The following is a 17,842-nucleotide window of genomic DNA, read 5'->3' on the forward strand; positions in this document are numbered from 1 at the left end:
GGCGATTAAAAAGTATTTGGAATGGCATCACAATATTTCTTGCCAATACATCTGTGACTGTATACAGTTGGCGTTCCACAAACATACTCAGTAGTACAAGACTTACCCATTATCAAATGCTACTTTCATAGACTGGTTACATTAAGCTGTGTGGTTGCTGCAATCATGTAAATATTTTCGTTTTAAGTGATTGTTAAATAGTTCAAATAGCAAAGTAAAATTCCCCACCAAACTGGTTTCAGATTTCTTTTATTAAATAGAGTTAACCGTTTTCAAAATAAACCACATTACAATATTTATTTTGCTGACAATAATCAGCAATATTCCACAAAGCATAGATCATATTCCCAATATGATCTACGCTGAAGGCCACTAGACAAACTGACATGGAGTTATCAGCGATGGGTGGCTATTATAATAAAGTGTGCGTACAAATACAGGCCCACTGAATAAATTTGTAAAGACACAGGTTTCCACTCGGTACAGCTTGTGGACTTGTTGCATACACAGAGATCATTCGCCTTGACTGAACAGTGATGGAGGAATGCTTTGGTTTGGGGTCTCTTGACTGCAGTTTGCTGCATCGGCCTTGTGAAGAACACCCACAATCCAGAGCGCTTCCTGCTTGGCGAGGGGTTTATGAAGTGAGGGAGCGTTTCCCTTTCTCCACATTCAGGCTGACGGCATTTAATATTTGTGCGTTCAGATCAACAACATCGGCTGACAATTGTCACTCTTGTACTTTCTAATAATTTGGGCACGCTCGGCAGGATATTAAGCAGGCTTACAGGCATGTGAGACGAAGCGATTTGAACCTACGTCGCGATGGAAGCCGTGCATGTGTGTGGGAATGTAATTGATTTATTTACTTTATGACAAGGATTCAAAGCAGGGGTGAGATTTGCTCACCGTAATGCGGATTCAGAGAGAGACACAGAGCCGTCGTGGGATGAAGGTGGGGGGAAGGTGGCTTCTCAGACTGTGGCGGGCCCTCGCAATAATTCAAAACCTTCCAAGAACGTTGATAAGCAGATCCCTGGAATGAAATCTTCCTCAGCACCCGGCTGGATCTGCCACTAATCGTTTTATTTACAGTCACTATAAAAGACGCCTCCATGTTAATGGTGCTCTGAAATAATAGGCAACCGAGGAACAATCGGTACAGTCCTAAGCGTATTCCCCCCTTCCATTTCCACATTAGGCTAATCGAAGCGAGGGGAAGGATATAAAGACATCAGTTGGATGAAACGAGTGTAATTGGGGAATAATGTAGTTAGTTTAGTCTAATCTTCTGCATAATATTAAAATGTTCCCAATGTGTACCAGCTGCAAGAAATCTTCCTACTCCAAGGGAAACTCTGGACAGCACTGTTTGGAGCGAGACTGAGAAGGAGGCACAGTGCAGATCAGAAGAAAAGAAAGCAAAACAGGAAAAAGCTGTTACTAAGAGGCCTCTGCCTACATGTACAAGCCCTTCCTCTACCTTCTTCCTCACATGGAAAAGCAACTCTTGCTCCCTGCTGCTGACGAACTAATTTGTTCTGGTGGCTTGTTGGTTGCCAAGCTTGGTTATGGTGCTGGTGAAATCAGGAGCAGTGGGGTCCAAAACTGTCAGCATGGGCTTCAGATGTTCATTTCCACCATGCTGTGTACAACCTGATACAGCCGTGCATTGCCAGTCAGGCTGTATCAGCTGAAATATGAGCTAGATGTCATGTTCTTCCAGAGCAAAGGGACATATTTTCACGGGACACGTTTTAATGACCAGCGAGAAAATTAACGTTGCAGTTTTATGCATTTGCTTCTAAATTGGAACCAAGGCCAAGATTGGAATATTAAGTTTTGATTGTTCCTCAATATATAATTAGGGCTTTAAGTTGTAGTGTAAGCAATCACAACGGTAGCCTCACTGTGGAATTAAGGGAGAGGTTTTATTAGTCCCCCTTTGGCTTAGCCTTGTCTGTGATTCCAAGGCAAATGAAGAAAAAAAAAAAAAGAACTAGCTCTGAGGCGGCTTTTTAACTGGAGTTATTGTGCAAGGAAAATTGTCATTAGACAGTGGAACAAATAACCTCGAAACGTCATGGGTGTCTTCACGAGGGATCTAAAACAACAACAAAGAATTAATCAAATTAAAAGGAAGCCTTGTTATGCGATTTCAAATTAATTTCCAAAACCAAGCCTGTATTTAGTGGTTGACAAAAACTAAAAAGGGCAAGTCACAGTTTAGGGGCTCAGTAACAGTTTTATATTAGTGAAGAATTATCAATCCTTTAAGCTAATTTGGATAGGTTGGGGAGCCATAAAGTGGGCTAGGAACATGGAGTAGTCTATTTGTTAAGCTCCCATCCCCTTCCACAGTCTTTTTATTCCACTAGGGTACTAAAAGACTTTTGTTTTCCCTTGTTGATCATCTGCCATTCATGGTACATTAAATCCAGAAAATTAATATAAATCTATGAAAGCAATTATTAATTTCTACGCTGTGTCAGACAGACAGAAAGGCCTCCCTGCTGAAGAAGTCCCACGTTATAACTCCCAATTCCAAATCCCAAGATCTTCTTTTTATTCCCTCTCCACCTGAAATTTGCAGGATTAAATTTCTTTGCTCTTACCCAAATCATCCCAACTCCTCTCCTTTTTTTCCACCCGTTTCTCCTCTCCTCGTAGGCAAGCAGTTTAGGCAAGTGCCATATGCCCTGATTAAAGCTAGCGGCAGGCCAAGGAGCACAGGGAGGCTGTTTTGTCATTAGCCCCTTGCGCAGCTGAGGTGGAAACTCATTTAGCCCCATGCTGGACCTTCATTATGATAGACTTGTATCAGATGGCATCTCTGGCTGGGATCTGTGGCTCCTGGCTAACGGATGGGAAGATGCTGCGGCTTCGGCCCCTCTCCAGCCCCAGCAGGGAAAGAAAAAGGGCTTTAAATGGGGGTTGGGGGGGTGGAAAGGCTTGAGGAGTGTTTTTGCAGCAGAGTAATGGGAAGTGAATGGGGGAAGAAAGCAAAGCAAAGTGACTCGTTGACACAAAGGAGGAGGAACAGGTCAGACATTGGGGTTAGGGTTGTGGGCCTTAAAGAGGCTCGGGGAAGCACCAATGCAGCAGTTTTCTTCCGATAAGTTTTGTGAAGTAAGGGTCGGTGAAAGTTCTCGTACATGATGGGAGCAGACGTCAAGGAGTTGTGTAGGAAAGTAGAGAAGTCCTCGGAGACGTTGGATGTTAAGAGCCACTCAGGTGGCTGCCGCTGTTGAGAAGCATCCCGTCTCCAACACACCAATCCAAATGAGTGGTTGGCTACCGGGCCTCTGCATAGTTGAATGATGTGCAGCAGGCTCGGGTGTGTTGAAGAAAGAATGCATCTGATAGCTCTTCACTTGCAACACCTCTGATTTAAGGTTTCCATCCATTTTTCTAACTCAGTTCATCTGTTGTAAAGTCAAAGAGGGTTAGACCTGATTTTAGCTTTCATCAAGTGAAAGGCAACTAGATCCTAGGCATATTGCCAGTTCAGCAGAGGGACTACGTAATAACTGATGCTCAGGTTTTGCTCAAAAAATAGACTTAATATGGACATTTTTTTATATCTTATATAGTACTCATATTTCTTTTTTTTTTTTTTGCAAGTCAAAATTGTTATTCCTAGTGATACACTGGAATATCGGCTGTTCGTCACACTCAGATGATTTTTAGCTAGAGTTGCACTGACCGGTGCACAATGACTGACAGTTCGAACCTGATGAATCCAATAGCAGGAACGTTGCTCTTGTTTATCATTTTTTGAACCTTAGTCTGTCATTTATCATTCTGAATTGGGAAATGTCGGAAGCCTTTTGAAAATCTCAAAGCTCATATAACCTGCATTATCTAGAATGTAGACAGACACTGGTGTTTGAGGATCAGAGACCTCAAAAACCCTGACAAATGTAGAATTCTCAGTCATTGCGACTAAGTTTTAAGCGTAAAACACTGTTGCAGCAAATGATCCCTCGAGCTCATACATAAAATGTCTGCGCCTTACATAAATGATCAGTAACTGGTCACAGGAGGAAGACTAGAAATTAAATTGCTATTGGAGTGGCTTATTTTCTTATTTCTAGTTCTTAAAGAGAGTTAAAACTGTCCAGAGTCAGTATCAGCGAATCAAAAGCTTTCCAAAAAAAAAAAAAGAGAGAATAAAAATTGGCTAAAATTCCAGTTGGTGCACATCTACTGCAGATATCTTAAGGAAAAAAGCAACGCTTTCCGTGCGACTACAATGCAAACATAAAAAAGAAAAAAAAAACATTATAGGCTATGACATTTGTATTGTTCTGTATGAATGCATGTTGAAAGAACTTGGCCTTTAGAATGGGAGAAGCTGGAGAAGAGATATGCAAGTAGGCGGTCTTGTAAGTCTAAGGTTGATTGTGCGGAAGAGGCACATGAGGGATGGAGAGAGAGGAAGCTTCTGCTGAGGCTGCATAAAAGGAAAAGACATAGGCCTGAGGGTCCCAATTCAGGGCTACTAACATGGTTCGGTGTGAAGACAGAGAGGTGTGGGGCGGAAGGAGCTGAAGAAGACAGTTGGGCCTGGAGGAGAAAGGAGTTGATGGGGCTCTGGACCCAAGATGAGCCTGTGGAAGGATCTGGGTCTCGCTCAGCCTGGTGCCTCTCTGGCAGATGCTGCAGCAGACTGGATGAGGGGACCACCACTGACACACTGCTGGCGGCAAGAGCTGTGTGTTCCTGGTAGACCGAAACCTCCTCTCTGTCTGGCTGTCTCCTTCTCTCGGAGTTCATCTGCCCCTCCCTCCTTCTATCTTTCTCTCCGTCTGCACTCCTTCCTCTTTCTCCTCCTTTCCATTGTACACACTCTCCTCTCATGCTTACAGCTTGCACCTCCTGCACTCGGACCTACACACGGACGGCGAAAACATGCCATAGCTGCTGACGCGCCGAAAATGCTGTACGCGCAGTGTGTGGGCAGGGTACAAAAAAATTATAAGCTTGAAATGTTGCAAAGTAAATGGCTGAGACAATTTTTTCCCTATTTGCTGACAGCTGTGCTAGCTCCTGTAATAAAAAGTCAATGAACCAAGGGCAGTCAATATACTCCTATATAACAAAGACTTGGAGATTTGTCATTTCCCATTTCATTTTGTGCGTGCATGCATGTTTTTTTGTTTTTTTTATTATTTGAATTTTTTATTTTTTTTTATAAAAAAAAAAACAAAACACAAAACAGCCATTTCCGTGCGCCGTTCGAAGTTGCAGATAGCAGTCGAGCCACATGCGTGCACAAAAACACATTTAAGCTGTCTCTTAAAACGGAGAAATCTGAAAGAAAATGCCTTCACAGCCCCTTGCAAAATGCAAACCTGAGGAGAAGGCATCTGACTGTGACAAACCAAATACGCTCTGTAACAGAATTTTCCATTTCTGCAAAACTGATAAGGGAGAGAAAACATAACAACTGCGAATGGCACATATCTGAGGGAGGTGATTTCAAAGAACAACACCAAGGCACTCCAGATGCCTCCTCTCCCTGCGTTCTTACATAAATATGCCGTTAAGCAATATGATATATTATTATTACCTGAAAACATGCTCTGAGCACGGGTAGGCAGCATATGAGCCAAGCGCTTAAGTTCCCCAAAGGAGATTGTCTCGACACCACATATCAGGCACTGCTATTGGATTCCCTGATTTTTAACTGGGTTAACCCACTTCCTGGTGAATACAAATTCAATTTTAACTGCCGCAGTTTTTTATTTGCCATGCATTTGGCTTATTCCCTCAACCCCCCCAAACCCCTCCACATCTCCTCCAACCGCATTCCCTTTTCACTTTTCTCGCTCTCAATAGACTGGCATAACCAAGTAGAAACGATTTTCCTCTATTGAGTATACGCAAACTCTAAAATTAAAATGAAGTGCTATTATATGTTTGGCAAAAAAAAAAAAAAGTGGTGGCGGTGGGGTCTAGAAGCATAGACTGATCCATCTGATGTGTTTTTATTCCCTCCATTGATCTCATTCTACATGCGGTAATTCCTCCACCCTCTTGTTGTTTTATTCAAGGCAGTAGATGATCACAGCTCTCTGGTTGAGAACAGAAACCTTGTTTATTACTTATTCTGTAGCACAGGGGCCATGCTCCATTTGACTGGTTTTTAAGGGAGTAGATTTGATTGCAAAATAAACATTTAACTAAGAAAGTTCAGAAAAAAAAGTGCACTATTATTTAATTATTGTTTGAATCTGATACAGAAGCTGTAAAGAGGGCTGAAGATTAGGGTGATGGCAGAGAGTCCTTCCTAAAAGAGCTTATCACCCAGGTTAACTGAGAAAAGCTGGTCAGCAACTAAGAGTATGGTTTGAATGATCCAACGCCAATAAAGATTTTTTTCATTGGTTAGTGAGAAGGATATGAATAACTTTCAATATAATGTTTCCTTTAATAAAGTATAAATAGTAAAATACAATGCATCTTCTTCAAACTGATACGACTTGCACATCTTTTTAGTTATACATCAAATTAATGAGAAAATAATTTTGACAAATGTATGAATAACTCTGGGATTGACATGTCTGTTTTTCGCTTTTTAATTGTGTTGACCCAGTTTTTTTTGTTTTTTTTCCTATTTCAGTTCTAGAAACAAAAAAAGAACTGAAAGACAAAATAAAGATCTGAGAGATCAGGGTCTGGTATGACAACCCCTGGTTACATGCAATTTCACAGTAAGACACATTATATTCTGTAATTTTACTCATAAAAGCAGCGCTTCTTCCAAAACTGTTACAGTTATGTGTAAGATAGGTAAAGTAAAATCAGATTTTAATATATAAATTTCTCCAAAAACGCAGATTAAATACTTGCTAAATGTAGCGGCAGTTTTCAAAAACTTTATAACTATGTAAAAGTTATGCAATTATGACTCTGATTAACTCTGGCTTACTTGGGAAACGGTGAACGTAAAGCAGCTCTCTTCAGCCAGCTGATCAGCAGTGCACAGGGAACCCATAAGGTGCAGAAGAGTGTTAGCTTAATGTTTCACACATCCACATATTCCAAATGGAAAAAAAATAAATAAACTCAGCTGTTTACTCATGCAGCTTAAAACTTACTTGCTGTCTGGTAATGTTTGAAACAGGAGAACATGAATAACACACCGTCAATTTATTAACTCTGCACTGAAGAGGAGGCCTCAAAAACCACCAACTGAAAAGTGCTCTCGAAGACATCCATGATTTTAACCGTGCAGACCTGTCTTCCAGGGTGTATGTGACTGTCTTCCCAATGGGTTAATGGCTTCCTCAAGCAAGAGGAGCCAGAGCTGGGCCTAAACAAAGCCAGATGAGGGACTCAGGAAGCCTTTCAGGACTTCATTAGGTTCTCTCTCGGAGAGGGGAGGTTAAGAGCCCAGCAAGCTGGTACTGTTTAGCTGCTTTACGTCAACAGGAATGCTCACGCAGCTGCTTTGTAGACCCACCAATGAACACGCACAAACACCCGTATATATCCCACACCATGCAGCATGCACAGTTGTTGCCTGAGACGTGATTCTCGGCTCACTTGCATACCCCGACTGTCCCCGCGTAGCCTCCGGTTCAGACGACAAGCAGCAGTAAATTCTATCTTGTTAGCATGAGAGAAAAGGGCCACACAAGGACTTTCACAATCGCTCCCTTTGGTACAGTTCTAAAGTTGCTGTGGGCACCGGCGACATACATGCACACTCTAATGTGGTAGATCTCCATGCCTCCGCTGTTTGCCATCACACATTTTTATGATGCCGCTGAAATAGTGTTTTTGGTCAATTCATTTAGGCTTTATTGATCTGTGTTTCTTCATGAACACTTGGCATTTTATCAGGGAACAAGTTCACCACAAATCCAGATGACGTTATCTGTTAACTGGGAACGTTTATTTACTCCGTCTCACACGTGGTCCTGCGCCCCGAATAAACTATTAGACTAGGAGAGCTCAGCCTAAGCTGTGTTTTTACAAGAGCTCTGTGTCTTTGGATATGACTTTAGAGGTATTGTGTTGCAACGGGTCGCCTAGCCTGCATACAGCCGCGTCCCTTTAGAGGAGCTGAAAGGGCCCAGATGATTTGATGGGTATCAATGCTTCGGACACGTGTAGCAGAGATTTGATGAGTAAGGTTGAGAGAGGTGCTTTTACGCTTGGGCGTGCGTGTGTGTGTGTGTGACAGGCATGGAGGGAGGGCTGAAAGGGAAGCCGATGAATATCAAATGAACAGAGAAGAGGTCTGTAAGTCGAGCCTTGTATCTTTTACCCCCCCCCCTTCTTTGTGTGTGTGTGCGTGCAGCGGTGGGGGTGTTTTGTTGTTCTCTTAGAGTGAAAATAATGGGAGCTGATGACTGTGTGTGTGGGTGTGTGTGTGCAGACGTAAAGAGGCGTGTGGTGAGATGTGTGTGTGTTTTCTGTGTAAGAGGGTTGTGTTTAAGCACCACCTAGTGCCCGAGTGCAGCACCTTACCTGTGCTGGTAAACAAAATTGTTCCATTCAGTGGCATGGAACAAGTTGACTGATTGAGAGAGAGCAACATCTGATCAGTCTCGATACGTTCGACTTGATTTTCTTAATAACAGAGTTGAAAGAACTGGTCATGGAACACTTTTAGTGTAATTTTATGTCAAATGGCAAAGCATTTTTACAATATATCAGTTTAAACTATTAGTCGTGAGACGTCCCAGAAAGGTAAAATGTTACGGAGGTAAATTCACTTTCCATACTCTTAAAGATAAGCTCTAATACACTGCCGTAATGTAGCCACAATACAGAATGTGACACGGTCCTCCCACATAACACCTTGTCGCTGTTCTGAGATTTAGGGGCTATTGTGCGACGGTGATAATGTCACAAGCGATTCTTCAGTCATCTGACAATCCCAACCAGCCACCAGATAAGAGGCATGAGGAGAGCCCGGGCTAATTATGGCACACATGGCTTAGCAAACTTTCCCCCCAATTCATCCGCTCATTTCAATGTGCCCTTGAATGCAGTCTACTGTCAACACACATCCATCGCAGTTGGCTTGCTTTAACTTAGCACCACAGCCCCATCAAGCCCTTCCAAACAGGCTGGTGACAGTGATGTGTGGCTGTCGTGGTGGATCAAGGTAATTCAGTCTGAGACCCCCCCCCCCTGCCCCCACCCACCCTCCTCCGCTCTGCCGCCCCACCCCTCCTTCACCCTCCCCACTCCCCCGTTGTCAGTCGAGCGCGCTGTGACCCTCAGGCCTTCAGATTCAGCTCCCCAGACCTGTTTATTTTTATCACAACAATGAAAATTAGCATGATGCTGAACGCCTATGCACAGTGAACGCCTTCAAGGCTGTTTTGTGTGCGTGTGTTGATATGTGTGCGCGCGTACACGTGTGGTTTTCAGTCAACAGGACGTGTGTGTGCGCGCGTGTGTGGGCAGGAGTGACAGTGTCACCTTCTTATCACGGGGCCAATGCTGTGTAGACAGGGAGATTTAGCTGAGAGATTGAGGGGGCTTGGTGGTTACTACTGTGTGCTGTGACAGGTATCACCAAAACAAGGATTATCAAAACAAAGATTCCATGAAACTGTCACAGAAGCACAGAGTCCCACAGGCATCTTGCAGAAGAAATGTCAAAATTCTTGATTGTAATGGTGTTTTATTTATTTTTTTTATTTTTTTGTTGTTGTACTTTATCTCATTTGGTTTTAATGTCAAACTGGTTTCATTCCCAGTAGATATGCATCGTGAATTGACTTTGTTTTGGTGAACAACTTCACAAACTTTACTTTGCAAGCTCAGCTGTAAGGCTTAAAGAACTTTAGATTTTGTTTTTTTTAAAGTTACACCTCTGTTCTGATCTCTAATTTGTTTTAGATAATGATGCCACATCACTGTGAGTTTCTAGAAAGGTATATAAATCCTCAAAGGAGTGGAAGACCAGTGACTAGTCTGATGAATCCCTCTTTGCAAATTGAAACAATTCAAAACAAGTCACACTGAACATATTCATTATACACTACAGTACATTTGCAAATATGAATACTTTCAGAAAACTGATTTATAAGGTTTCCAACAACATGTCTCTATGCTAAAGCTAACTCAGTAGTAAAACTGACTCAGCTTTAGTTCAAAAGAGCTTTTTCCACTGTAATTTGCAATATGGATTTAGTTGTTATGCCATGCTTTGGATCCTATATTCCTAATTTAGCTTTTCTTTAAAAACTTTTCTTTTTTATTTACAGGAATAATATATAGTTTCAAATTAAAACTGAAACTAAATTTGATTACAACTCTTGTGCACTCCTTTTTTTGTGGCTTTTACTAATGGCAGCCAGGAGTCATGCAGGCTGAACATTTTGCTTGAGAAATACTCAAGTTGTTGAGATGCATGACACAGAGACAGATGTTTACTGCCTTCTCTGCTTGCACACATGCATTTGTGTGGAATCTCGCCTCTCACAAAACCTTACAGATGCATGTTTTCTTTCCACACAAGCACCGCAGCGAAAACGTCTTCCAGTGTGACTGGCAGTAGTGATGGAGGTGAAGATAAGTCTGATTTAAAAGGGAAGATGAGTGGAAGTGGGAGGCTCTGCGGTGCTATTTTAGCGAGACCTTTTTCTGCACCGCATACGGCTACTCAATTTGACAGCACATTTATTTGACCGCACCTATGGTCTCCATATTGCAAAGTAGCATTTCTCATCGCTGAAAAATGAGCTTCCTGAAACAACTTTGACACTTGACTCAGACTTTTTTTTTTTTTTTTGTGGTTTAGGCTCAAGAGAAAAACTCTACATGAGAAACATGGTTTAGAGTATTTAGCCCACCAGGGATGAGAACAAAGAGTGTACTTAAAGTCAAACCATCTTTCTGGCTGAAAATCATGCACTGGCTACAGAAAGTTGACTCAGAAACAGTTCCTTTATACAAAAAAAAAAATTATATATATATATATATATATATATATATATATATATATATATATATATATATATATATATATATATTTGTGAAAAAGCCAGAGAGCTTTTAACAATATCACCTTCAATATGTGGAATGTATGTTTTAAAATGGACTGAACCTATATAGCACTTTTTTTAGTCATACTGACCACTTAAAGCACTTTATGTTCAAGTCGATTTATAGACAGATGCATAGATCAGTTGGCATCGACATGTGACAGGAAGAACCTGGAATCGGACCTGCAACCGTCAGACTGCAGGACAAATAGTTCACTACTGAGCCACAGTTGATTAACAAAAATACAGGTTTACAATCTATATTCCACATTCTTCAATAAGATGTTATAGAACTAAGATGTTGTCAAATTAGTCAAAACAGATATTCGATGTGGCAAGTCTTATTTCAATAATTTTGTGGAGAAAATATATCAGGTTTACGCTCAAGGAAAGCCAGCCCAACATCTGTTTAATCCAAAGTAAGATACAATTAACAAGAAAGCAGAAGCTTGAGCAGTGGGTTTCGCCTCTTTTCTGGTCAACACTGGCGTAACTGTGTCCATGTTTAAACTACCCTGCATGATGGTTTGAGGGAAGTTTGAGGAAGTCCACCTTTATTATTTTTTACAGTTATAAGCCCTGAAAGCATGAAGCTGCCACCAGGACTAGAAGATGGCAAAGTGTTTTGAGGTGTAATGCCTCACCTATATTGCAAACATTTCTGTGGCCGTCGTGGCTAAAGAAGTCAATCTTTGTATCACGTTCAACAACGTTCTTCCAGAAGACTTATTGCCTTTATTCATGCGGTCGGCAGCAAACTTTCATTTGAGCTGCAGGGTGTTAATTTTCGAGAAGAGGAGCAATTTATAAACGGCACGTTGTGGCCGGGCCTTACCAAGTGGAAAAATATTTTAGACATTTTTTTTTTATACCACTGAATTCCAAATTGAGAGGACATACGCTGTATGTTTACACATGCTGAAATGCTGAAATGCCACAATGTTGAAGTAGAAATAGAAAGTTTGATTATTGCATTTGTGAAACAGCCTTGATAAAGATACATTTGGGTACTTTACCGGGTCTTAATGTTGTTTGGAAATGATGAGAGTGGACAAGCGTCTTGGCCAATAAAAATGATGTTTGTTACAGGGATGAAAATACCAACAACTTTAACTCAATACCCACTAAAACACGAGAAAGGCTTTTCAGTTTCAGTTGTGTTACAGTGCTACAATTATATAAAATGATAGCTTTAACTGCTAAGATTCTACCAATCTAAGGATTTAACCTTACTGTAATATTGTTTTTTTTTCCTTCAGATGTATTTCTGTGTTTTTGCTGAAGTGTGAAAAGGTAATCTTTAAATCACAAGTCTATATGGGAATTTTGTAGCTACAACCATTGTTGGAGGAAACTTTCCCCTCTATTTGAAAGCCAAATATAGCCTATGCGCAAATTTCCGTTGGGTGTAGGTTGTGATATAACGATCCCCGAGAGCACTCGGTCAAAACTGCACGGCAAAAGGCAGATATAGCAGAGTGGTGAAGATCCATTCAAATATGATTAGAACTGAATTAATAAACATTGACATTTGTGTTTGTTCCAGTGTAGCAAGCGGCCCTGCGTTTCCTGCCAATGGCCCTGTGGATGACACTAATACCTCGTAATCAAAGGAAATGCGTATAGCCCCACAACGATTACATTCAGATTTTGTCTCTTTCGTTTTCCATACTTCACTCTTGTTTGTTTCGCTGTAATGCAGATCCGTTCTGGGTTTATTTTCTCCCCTCAAAACTGAATCTTTTATTTGATTTGTGGCAGAAGGAAAAAAAAAAAAAAAAAAAAGAAAACATCAAGCTGGTGAAATTGCATCCACATGGCAGAGCCTCTGAGTCCTCATTGCAGCTTTACTGAGACTGACAACAAGTTACAGTAACGTCGGTTTGTAAAGGTGCACTAGGTAAGTTTTACATTTTTTGTTAAAACTGACACAAAGTCCTGCAGTAAAATATCAGACAAATAATCAGTGAAAAAAAAATAAATGAATCACCTTCCTGTGATCCAACTGCCATTTGCAGAAATGCACCACTGCCGGTCAAGAACAACCAATCAGAGCCAGGAGGAAAGTCTAAGCAGTGTCACTCACAGTTGTGCTCACACATTTTCTCCACACAGCTTGAGATTGAACAATGGTTTGTTCAAGCTTTCTGTCTGTGCACTGATTGGTGCACAGCTGCATCAAACAGTTGCCGGTTTGGTGCAACTGTGCTAATGGTGGAGAAACAACCTTATGTTACAGAAGGGGATAAAAAGCCAATTACAAGCTGAACTGTGGGGGGAGAAGAAACAGGAGGGACCTGTAAGGTGTGCTTGTTCAAGTTTTCAGGCTAAGTCCACAATTTTCTCAGAATGTCCTACTGTAGCTTTACAGAGCTCAAGGCTAGAGTCACGTTTACCCAGTAATACTCACAAGCAAGCACACATTCATATTCTGATAAAGAGATTAGCAGGCCAGTGGAGGTTAAATGTAGCAGAAGGAGAAAGCTCAATTTAAACCAACAACTTTTTGATAGCGAAAGACTACTCTTACCTTTCAGCTTCTTCCCACAACTGTCCCTTAAGGTTTGGGGCTGCAAGTGAGTGGCAAGAAGAAAGCCACAGTTTAAAGCAGTAGTGTCAAACTGCAGTAATACCAGAGTCCTGCTACTGTCAGGAGTGTCCCTTCTCCTAAACACTTGAATTAAATGGCTAAACTGCCTCACTAACATGTGGTCAGGCTATGCATATGAGCTAATATTGGAGCCAGGTGTGCTGAAGCAGAGAGACATCTAAAACATTCAGGACACTGGTCCTTTAGGACTGGAGTTTGGGACAGCTGGGTTAAAGGTGTCACACATGGCTGTCAGTTATCTCACAGTCATATGAAAGATCAGCAAATGTGTGAAAGAAGGTGCTCTGATCAGATGAGACTATTCTAGATTAAAACCCCAAAAGCGTCTATGGTAGAAAACTAAAACTGGAGGTCTTACAAAGTACTTATAGAATGAAGTGCATGAAAATACACTGGGGATCAGCTTTGCAAGTACCTGAAACTGTCAACTGTCTTCCTTTCTTAAACCGATGGAAATGGTCCCATCAGTTACTCAACATCTTAAAGTTAAAAGTGCAACTTCTGCTACACTTTTAGCAGTGGGATAATACTGACAACAATAAAATAGCAGGGCCCTCCCACGCAATCATTCACCGTGTCCTCTTCACCTCAGGATTTAGTTGACAGGGCATGAAGGGATCTAGATGCGCTCTCATATCTATCACTGGGCGACTTTTCTTTCCTTTTCTTCTCTAATGCCTGTGAAGACAGTTCACCCTGAGGAAAGAGGCGGCTATGTTTTCACCTCTTCCGAAAGCAGGAGGTGGGGGAGGTGGGTGATTAGCCAGTTGAAAGGTTATGTGGTAAGTCAACATTAGCTTTTCGGCTTACTTTAATGATCGAGCCCTGTAATTATATTACACAATCACACACCTTTTATTGTGGAATCCTAATCTCCTTATACCTTTTAAGTTCCACAAATCAAGTTGTTGGCCGTAAATATATATTATATTTGTAGACGAGTCTTGGAAGTGGGGAGACCTATCAGTTTTACTTTATTCTTCTTAATGAAATATTTGCTTTTTAAGTGTGTGAGAAGAGTCCTGTTTTTGCACTGTATTATACTCCTTTCTGAAGAATTTGTATTTTAACCACTGTATTTAGAATATAATCACAAAGAAATACCCTTAGGATAAAGCTCCAACATATTATATATCTGTATATCATGGAATGATGGGAAATCCACAGATGAAAGCCTCAAATTTGGAACCCCGATAGCTGCCTTTTTAAACTGTTTGCTGCATAAATGTTATATTTTAACAGATTTCCCTTATGACAAAAACAGGGGGAATTACACAGCATGGACAGATCTCTTCATCTTTGTAAAAACAATGATGAAACAAACAGAGTCTACTCTCCTGCTAATATTTATATTTACCTTAGAGCTAAAACATGCGGACATGTCTCCTGCTGACACTAATCCACAATAAATTAGTCTTTTCTGTGATTGTTTATGAAGTAAAAAAAAAAAAAAGACAAATGTTTGTGTTCATCTGGATTTAATTGACAGACTTCTCTTGGTTAGGACCCTTGGCGGGAGAGGGAAGAAACAGCGTTAATATAATAAAGGAAGCATTTGCTTGTTGTGCTTTAACACATGGTAGAGATGCTGAAAAGCATTTTAGCTGAAAGCCGAGGTTTATAGCATGAACATATTTACTATCCTTTATTGTCACTGTGCGGTTGAAACCAGACATTTACATCCACCGCTTAATAAGACACACACATCTTTATTCTCACTATCTGGAGGTAAATCAGAACATACTTCCAATTATTTGGAAGTTTGGAAGGAAAGTAATTGGATCCTCAATCTATTAACTAATTTTGCGAATGTTTGCAATGACTGACTTTGAGTCTTTTGCATGTGCATAGATTCTGACACAGTACTTTGCAAAAATAGTTTTAATTTAAAACGGCCTCATTTAAAATCAAGACACTGGAGCTCAATCAGGTCTTAGCCTGGACTTTGATTATACCACTCTAAAATCTCCATTTTGTTTAATTACTTATTTATTCTGAGTCATTCAGAGGTGGACTTGTTCCTGCTGCAGAACTCAAAACTGTTTGAGCATAAGGTTATAAAATGACAACTGGACAATCTCCTTCATTAAAGCACCCCATGTTGGACTGTCAGTATGATATTATTTTTCTGGAATGCTGCGTTTTATGCCAGTACTTGGAAAATATTCCCAAAAATCCTGGGAATAATCAAGATGTTTGAGGAAACCTGAGTGGTTGGTGGATTTTTCTGTGGATGATATTTTTGTCCAGTCATTTACCTTTTGGTTGAATTACAAACGCAGACTTTAGCAGATGTAAGAGGGGAAGGCAGTCCTTTAGGCTTTGCTCAGTGTGACCTTCTTTGACCTTCTCTATGAATTGTTGATAGACTTCTGTAAATACGCAATACTTCTCCATATTGTCTCTCATTGTAGTTTTCTTGAGTTCCAAAGATGAAAAAAATGCATTATTTAATGTATCATAACCAACAGAAGTAGTTAAAGTAGGAAATCTTCTTATTTTACTTTGAGTGTTGTTCTATAGGATAGCAGCAAAATTCAAACTGTAAAATGACTTTAATCTCAAAGTAATTTGCCTGAAGGTTAAGTGTGTCATGGTGCAGATGTGATGCAAATTCATCATTCTGTCTTAAAGATCAGTGTATAGATTTACAGTTTCAGAAAAAAATGCTGCGTTCATGTCTCCTAATTTCATAGTCCTGAAGTACAGAATAATTTTGATATTCTTAGATTTTTTTTTTTTTTTTTTTTTTTTGGACACACTTGACTGGTAGGAGCTGAAACCAGGCTGCTCAAAGGTCCCTCACCGACTGTCACCTCCACACTCTGGAGAGGGAGCCAGGGCAATAAGGAGAATTCTGGAGCAAGACGGCAAAGGTGGTAAAGGGCCAGCTGCCTCCGTCTCGGTCTATGTCCTCTGACCCAGTTTCCCACCTCTTCCACCGCCTGCGAATTCCCAGAATCCAGCTCCTCTCTCAAATCCTCAGTCAAGATTAATGGTGTGAACACAAACCTGCTGGCAAGCTGGTTGTGAGGAAGATGTCGGAGGTAAGACGCAGCAGAAGCTGTGAGGGTAAGGTTAGACTCCTGCGCAGTTATGTATGGACGTGTGCTCAGAAAAATATGGCAGGCGTATAGGGACTTACCTCATGTTGAAGAGTTATCTTACTAATCTTGTTGCATGAGAAAGTAGCTCATATTTCACTCTCTCTGATCTGCCAACTTCTGTCTTTCACTCTTTCTGTCTCTCAGCCTGACCGCCTTGGGGGAGAGACGGCAAATTCTCAAGGCCTGAAAGTATGTGAGAAGACTTGGTTGGACAGAAGTTCAAAATGTCATAGAGAGCGAAGTTGTGTTTCGACATGAAGCCTTGTTTGTGATTATCAGCAAACCTGTCAGGAGGACGTTTGATGTAGTATTTGGGTGATGTCCTCGGGCGCCGTGTTTGTGTTAGCTTCTATATGGATTAGCCTCATATAGCTAGGTCTTGCCTGGGATGATCCATCAGAAGACATGGCATGCCTGGTGTTACACTCATCAACATTTTCTTGGAATGCCTTTTTTTCATGTTTTGTCCGAGGACAGCCAAACGATTTCAGTATATATAAATGCAAGTTTCCGTGAAAGACCTACACAAAGTACTGCATAATTTTAAAGTGAATAGATAAAACACAGCAAATACCTCTTTAAAGGTTTTTACAAACACAAACCAAAAAATGTGGTATTCAGTCCATTTTATTTTGATGTGCCTTGAAGAAGTCTTGTGCAAAGCTCAAGGAATATGAGAAATTATTTAAGGCACTGTTTACTCCACTTCATTCTCAAAATATATATATATATATATGTATAGCGGTATATATATATATATATATATATATATATACTTTCTATAGTTTCAGTACATATTATATTGTCTAATAATATCAACATATTTGCTCTGACCAAGCAGCCAAAAAAAAGAATCTAATTTTCTTTAAATTTCTTTTATGAAATTATACACCTGCAAAAATTAATAACAGCAATGAAGCTAATGACTCTGTGAGCTTAAACCTTATTTAACAGCCACTAATTACAAATATGTAATATTCCCAGTCTGCTTCAGTCTGCCTTAAAACTGAAGGTTAAGAAACATTAAATATTAATGCAGACGGTGAACCTCAACGTTAAGGAGACTGGTCATTTAACCCCAGCTTTAAAATAAAAGTCATTTCCTC

At 40.5% G+C, this 17,842-nt stretch overlaps 1 long non-coding RNA gene across 1 annotated transcript in view; it reads right to left on the bottom strand.

Moving 5' to 3' along the window:
- The window catches only part of LOC122824182, a 39,163-nt gene extending 25,457 nt beyond the window's left edge, over nt 1-13,706 (bottom strand). The window contains exon 1 of the long non-coding RNA XR_006369458.1: nt 13,549-13,706. This is a non-coding gene — a long non-coding RNA (uncharacterized LOC122824182). The remainder of the gene's footprint in view (nt 1-13,548) is intronic.
- Between the last annotated feature and the right edge of the window lie 4,136 nt (nt 13,707-17,842).

This window comes from Gambusia affinis, linkage group LG21 (genome assembly GCF_019740435.1).
Source record: "Gambusia affinis linkage group LG21, SWU_Gaff_1.0, whole genome shotgun sequence".
NCBI lineage: Eukaryota > Metazoa > Chordata > Actinopteri > Cyprinodontiformes > Poeciliidae > Gambusia > Gambusia affinis.